Genomic DNA, 6,922 nt, shown 5'->3' with positions numbered 1-6,922 from the left:
GATTCTAAGTCATCCCACTCCAGAGATGCTTCAAACTCTTTAACCATTATATTTCCCCCACCAAGGATATCCAACAAGGTCACTTCACCCCCCATGTACATACACAACATACAATGTATGAAACATGGGCACCATCAATGCACTGATCGTGGATAATTAAAGATTCTAAGCCATCCCCCTCCAGAGATGCTTAAAACTCTTTAACCACTCTATCTCCCCCACCAGGGATATCCAACAAGGTCATTGCACCCCCAATGTACATACACAACATAACATCATCACAATGCATTTTCAACATCATCCACATTTCATCTCAATATCATCGTCAACATCAACATCATCTTATCTTAATGACGTTAACAACAACAACAACATTATCTCATATTATCACAATCATCGATAACAACATCAACTTATGTTAACATAGTCATCAATAACAACATCAACTTATGTTAACATAGTCAACAATAACAACATCACCTCATATCAATTAATGTCATCAATAGAAATATCATCCATAAGTCACACTCCGCAATATATATATATATATAGTTCATGCCTGAGATTCACACTCCCCAAGTATTCAGACAACACGAGTCTAATAAAAATAATAATTTTATTCATCAATAATAGATATATCGCATCCCATTAGTCAAAAACATTGTTTTCTTGAAAACCAGCATGCAACAGGGACAGGCATACATCTGCGTAGTTAGGTTCCCTGACCCTAACTATGGTATCAAAAACGGTAAATTATAATAAACTTCCCTCACCTATTGTGAGCTCTCCGTCAGTTCCTCTTTGCGTCACTCAGAGGTCTCTCTTGTTCACGCTCGTCAGTCCAAATGCAAATTTCTATATACCAAATTGAAGGAAATTTAGTATAGATTTCAAAAATAAAGTTAATAACAATATTCTGAGTCAAATACCCCTGTCAAAACATAAAAGGGCTGAGGGGTGCTTCGGGTTCTACTAAAAGGAGACATCATTTTGAAATTCTGATCACACCAATGTGACCGGGGTTCAGTGAAGGTCACAAAAATAACATCCATCTCATAAAAAGATAACTTTTACAACATCTCATTTTCAAGGGGTTTTCAAAGGAAGTGTAAAAACATCCAATAATGGTTCCCAAGTCAGAAGAGATGCAAAGATAGGCTTAAACTAACAAGGAGTAGGCTTAGAATCATGGTTACCTCGAAAAAAACCGTGAAAGTAGGATTGGAGGCTTCGTTCTCCACCGAATCCTCGAGATAAGTTTTGAAGATTCTGCTCCGATTAAACTATTCTTCTTCGTGCGATGGTTCTACGGCAAGCAAAGACGGCTCATGGCGGTCACCGGGGTGAGGGGTGGTGGAGGATGAGCTTGGGGTCGTTGGGGAGGGTTTAGGAGAAGGAAAGGAGGAAGAAGATGGTCGTTTCATGCTGTTGGGCATATTTGAAGCCCGCAACACTCGCCCAGGTGAGTGTGGCTCGCCCGGGCAAGCTGACCCACACCTCAAATCTTTTGCTTCGGTAAAAACAAAATCATATCTCATACTCAAGATATTATATGACAAATCCCAACGGTCAGAGTATGGATAATCATCTTAGGAATTTGAAAAACAAATTTTAAGATGATCCAATGGTTAACGAATCCGGGAGAGTGATTTTACTGAAATAGATTTAGGTAAAAATTTAAAATCTCATAACTTCAACTTAGCTCAACAAAACTCTACATAACTCAACATCCACATCAAGAAATTCACACATGACTAATTCAAGCCATACCTCAACTCATTCAAGTCAACCATATAGTCAAATAACACAATAAATACAATTAAACATCAATTTATAATTAGTAATATTTCAGGGTGTTACAGACCTGACTCACCCACCTGGCTTCAATCAAGTAAATCATTCAACCTTGGATATGGTAGTGTGAATGTATGAATACATGATTTTGATGATGCCAAAGAAGAATCAAACAAGGTTGCTTCAAAGGATAAGCATTGCTTTAAGATTAATACAAGGTTGCTTCAACAAACAAAGCCTTGCTTCAAGATTAACTCAAGATCAAGTCTTGCCTCAAAGCAAAGTGTTTCCAAGACATCCAAGGCTCTGGTAGTCGATTACCAGGCAGTGTAATCGATTACCAAAAGATAATTTTGAAAAATAGCTTTTATAAAGGGTTTTGAATTTGAATTTTGAACCTGTAATCGATTACCATATGTTTGTAATCGATTACCAACAACGGAACTCTTGAAATTCAAATTCAAAAGTCATGACCCTTCAAAATATAACTGTGTAATCAATTACCAGAAACCTATAATCGATTACCAGTGGAAAATTTCAAAAATAGATTTTTGAAAAGACGCATCTCTTCAAACCATTTTGAAAAGGAACGAAGGGCCTATATATATGTGTGTCTGACTTCAAAAAGCAAGAGAGAGATATTCCAAGAGAACTTCATTGTCAAATGCTCTCTCAACAACTCTTGGACAAACACTTGCAAATCTATTGAGAGTTCATCCAAGAACTTCAAATTGTATTATCCACTATAAAGAAGATAAATATTTATGTTCTTCTCAAAAAGTCAATTGCAATCAAGAGACTGGTTGTCTCTTGAATTGTGAGTTTCCTGAACACAAAGGAAAGGGATTCCTTGGGTGTCCAGAAGTTGAAAAAAGGATTTTTACAAAGATAGTGGAAAATCTCAAGTGGGTTGCTTGAGGACTAGACGTAGGCACGGGAAGTGGCCGAACCAGTATAAATCAAGTTTGCATTTCTCTCTTCCCTTATCTCATTTATTTTATTGCAATCAATTTTGTCTTCCATGTTTAAAGAACATTGCTAAATTGGTTGTTGCTTTTTCTTCTGCATTATGAGCCTATCATTTAGAAGGGGGTTAAAAAGTTTGTTAGTGGGAATTTTGAAACTTAATTCATCCCGCCTCCCTCTTAAGTTATTAAGGCCACTTGTCAAACAGGTAGGTCGGGGAGGCAAAGCATTGGAAAGTGCGGCCGGCCCCCATTTTGTGCAGGTTCAGAATAAGCATTCCTTCCCACCACATGGCTTGCCTCCCAACTATACACCACCCAATGTTGCACACACTCCCGATGAGAATGTCGACAACTCCGCACCCATACCCATTGAGAGCCACCAACCCCAATCTAATCATGCACATGTCTCTCAATCCATGGGGGAGACACATGAAGCACCTCGAGACCACAGTTTAGCCGACTTCGAGCCTCACCTCAGATATGTCACTGAGGGGCAGGCATTTTGCAGCGTACCCCTGCCAAACACTTTGGGGGGCCCTCAGTATCGCCCACAACCACAACCCTTGCATTTTGCAGTGGGAAGAGTCCCTCCTATCATGGTGGAAAGGGAGAAATTTGATCATATGGAGGAAAGGCTAAGGGTCATTGAAGGAGGCGAAAATTATGCCTTTGTTGATATGGCAGAGTTGTGCCTATTGCTTGACATGGTCATTCCTCCGAAGTTCAAGGTGTCGAATTTCGATAAGTACTAGGGGACTACTTGCCCCAAGAATCACCTGAAGATGTAATGTAGGAAAATGGGAGCATACGCGAAAGATGAAAAATTAATGATGCATTTCTTCCAGGAAAGTCTTACTGGGGAAGCCGTCACCTGGTATACTAATTTGGAACCTTCTTGAGTCTATTCTTGGAAGGACCTAATGGTTTCCATCATTAGGTAGTAACAGTGCAATTCTGATATGGCTCCGGATAGAATGTAGCTATAGAACATGTGTAACAAGGAGCATGAATCTTTCAAAGAATACGCCCAAAGGTGGAGGGATCAAGCAGCTCAGGTAGCACCCCAATGATGGAGAGGGAGATGATAATCATGATAATAGACACGTTACCGGTGTTCTACTATGAGAAGATGGTGGCTTACATGCCTTCAAGCTTTGTCGATTTAGTGTTCGTTGGTGAAAGGATTGAAGTGGGTCTGAGAAGATGCAAATTTGATTATCCTACTTTAATGAATAGAAAGCCTGGAGCAAATGGAGAGAATAAGAAGGAAGGAGGAACCCATGTTGTGACTGTCGTTCCTACATGGCCAAATTTCCCACCAGCTCAACAATATCAATACTTAGCCAATATCAGCACTGTCATACCCTAATTTCGTCCGGGGACTATTGTCTGATGGCATACAACCTTTGATTGACCGCTTCGAAATACTTAGCACCCTTTGTTGCACAATATGTGAAGTCCCGAGACGCGCTGAAAATCAAAAGAAAGCATGGTTACGCGATCCGTGAAATTCTGTAATGTGGCGAAAACCAAAAGGAGGTATTATTACACAATCCGTGAGTTTCCGTAACTTCTTCGAAAGCTAAAAAAGAGTAAATACATGACCCGTAAGGTTCCGTAGCCTTACGGAAAGAAAATAAGTATTGTTACGAAATTCGTAAAGTTTCGTAACGTTATGGAAAAAGAATCACCAAAAAAAGTAAAAGGGGGTGTATTTAGTAAAAAGAGGGGGGTGTAAATAGCAACCTGGCCCCATTGACCTTCCAGATTCTTCCTCCAGAAGGCGGTTGCTTCTGGAGGAAGCAACCTGGCTCGCCTGGGCGAGCTGGGTGGCAAGCTCCTCCCCTATTTTGCTATAAATAGGGGGAGGAATGAAGAAGGAAAGGGGTTCAGCCTTCTTGGTACTTCGTATTCTCTTGAAATTGCTTAGAAAAATTGTTTCCGTGAAGAAAATCCAAGCCGAGGCGCTTCCGTAACGTTTCCGTGGGTAATTACACGAAGATTTTCAACCGTTCTTCGACATTCATCGTTCGTTCTTCATTTTCTTCGGTCTTCAACTGGTAAGTACCCCAAACCGAGCTTTTCAATTCATTCTATGTACCCGTGGTGGTCCCCATTTGTTTCATGTACTTTTATTCTCGTTTTCATTTACTTTCTGTACCTCCTTTTGACGTGCTTCAGCCATTTATTTAAGTCATTTCTCGCCTAATCTAAAAATAAAATAAATTTCCACCGATCATTTGATTTGTAATATCCGTTAATTTCTGTTAAAATGAATTCCGACCGTCCGGTTGTGCCGTAACCACGTTGGAAACCAAAAAGAGGTAAAATAATAATATAATAATCAAAAAATACCTTTTAGTAAAATAAAAGCGGAAAAATCAATCGGACGTTTCTCTTTGGGATTTCTCATTCTTAATTGAATTGACTGATAACTAAAGTGAAACTGAGGCTAAAATCAACCCGCAAAGTCAAGCTCGTCCACAAAAAATCACTAAAAAAAGGATTTGAAAGTTCAATATCTCAATTTTTCATACCAAGTAAATGGATCATTTTTAAGGTCCAACGCCTTAAAATGATCACCTCTCAAGTAAAAAGAATCGCTTGATTCACCCTTGGAAAAGAACTACGTAGGTCTGATTTCCTCTTCGATGGAGGGTACGTAGGAGCAAGAGCCCAGCTTTTGTCGACCTCAAAAAATAAAAAGAAATAAAAGTTAAGGTAACACAATTTCCACAATTCTAAAAAATAGGTTGTTGTCCTTTGAGACAAACGTGAGAGGTGCTAATACCTTCCTCAAACGTAAATACAACTCCCGAACTTAGAATTTTCGTTTTGACCGGTTTCCTTCGGTTTTTCCGACGTTTTCCACAAATAAACGTTGGTGGCGACTCCGCGCATCTTTCCTCCTTTGGAAAGCGCACCCGTGAGCCCCACCACCCTATCAACCAAAAAACACCCAATCATCCACAAAGGCCACCCTTAAATCAGCCACAAAATCCGCCTGTTGCACATCCGATACCAAACACAACCCTTAACACGAACCAAAACACCAACTAGAGAAGGAATTTTCTAGAAAAGAAGCCTGTAGAATTCACCCCAATTCTGGTGTCATATGCTAACTTACTCCCATATCTACTCAATAATGCAATGGTATCCATAATCCCAGCAAAAATTCCTCAACCTCTATTTTCCCAAGGATATAACTCAAATGCAACATGTGCTTGTCATGGAGGAGTTTCGGGGCATTCCATTGAGCATTGTATGACCCTAAAACATAAGGTGCAAAGTCTAATTGATGCAAGCTGGCTAAAATTTGAGGAGGACAATTGTTTGTGAATTCTGGCATTGTCAAAAGATGATATGCATGATACTTAGGGCAATTTGAAGATTGTTGTTAGATGTCTCCAATGACTCATTAGGATTTTCAAGTTTATGTCATTACTGTAAACAACAATCACAATGCTAATAATATGGATGAATTTGATGTCCTTGTCTCTCATTCTCTCACAATTACATCTTTGCATATTTATTTAACATTCACTGGAATGTGAATATATGTCGTTGGCTTGTTTCCTCAAGTGACTTGTGCTCCTGAGTTGATCTCCAAGTTTGTTCAATCAAAAATTGCTCGTTCTACACGTTTGGTAGGGGTGCCATATACGATGAGTAAAGTTTAAAAAAAAGGGAAAAAATGTTGATTGACTGTGTTTCAAACCAAAAATAAGAAGTACAAACATTCATGTAACCTCATTTCATCATTCTTATTAAGAGAAAAGTGAGTTGTCAAGAGCAAGAGTCATTCGACTTAATTTGTCAATTGAAAATACTTTAAATATTTCTCATCCTTGAAAATTCATTTTCGAGAACCTGCATAGTGCTTTCATTTTTCCTTGCTACAAGGTCATGACAAAAGACATGAATAGATACCTTAGAGCCCTACACTAGGGTAATCAAAGGCACCATGCATGAGCCTCAAGCAAACCTAAGGGAAGATCAAAAGTTCTCACCCGATAGGTTGAAAACCCGAAATGGCGGCCTAAGCAAAAATTAGGGTTAGTAAAAAATAAAAAGATAGAATCATGAGCGTGTTTATCAGGGGTTTGGTCCCAAAATCCAAACTACTAAAAGTATCTAGTTAAGATTTGAAATGACACATG

The sequence above is a fragment of the Glycine soja genome, chromosome 17, assembly GCF_004193775.1.
Source record: "Glycine soja cultivar W05 chromosome 17, ASM419377v2, whole genome shotgun sequence".
In the NCBI taxonomy this organism is placed as follows: Eukaryota; Viridiplantae; Streptophyta; class Magnoliopsida; order Fabales; family Fabaceae; genus Glycine; species Glycine soja.
The sequence above is the reverse complement of the archived record's forward strand: the minus strand, read 5'-3'. Positions refer to the sequence as shown.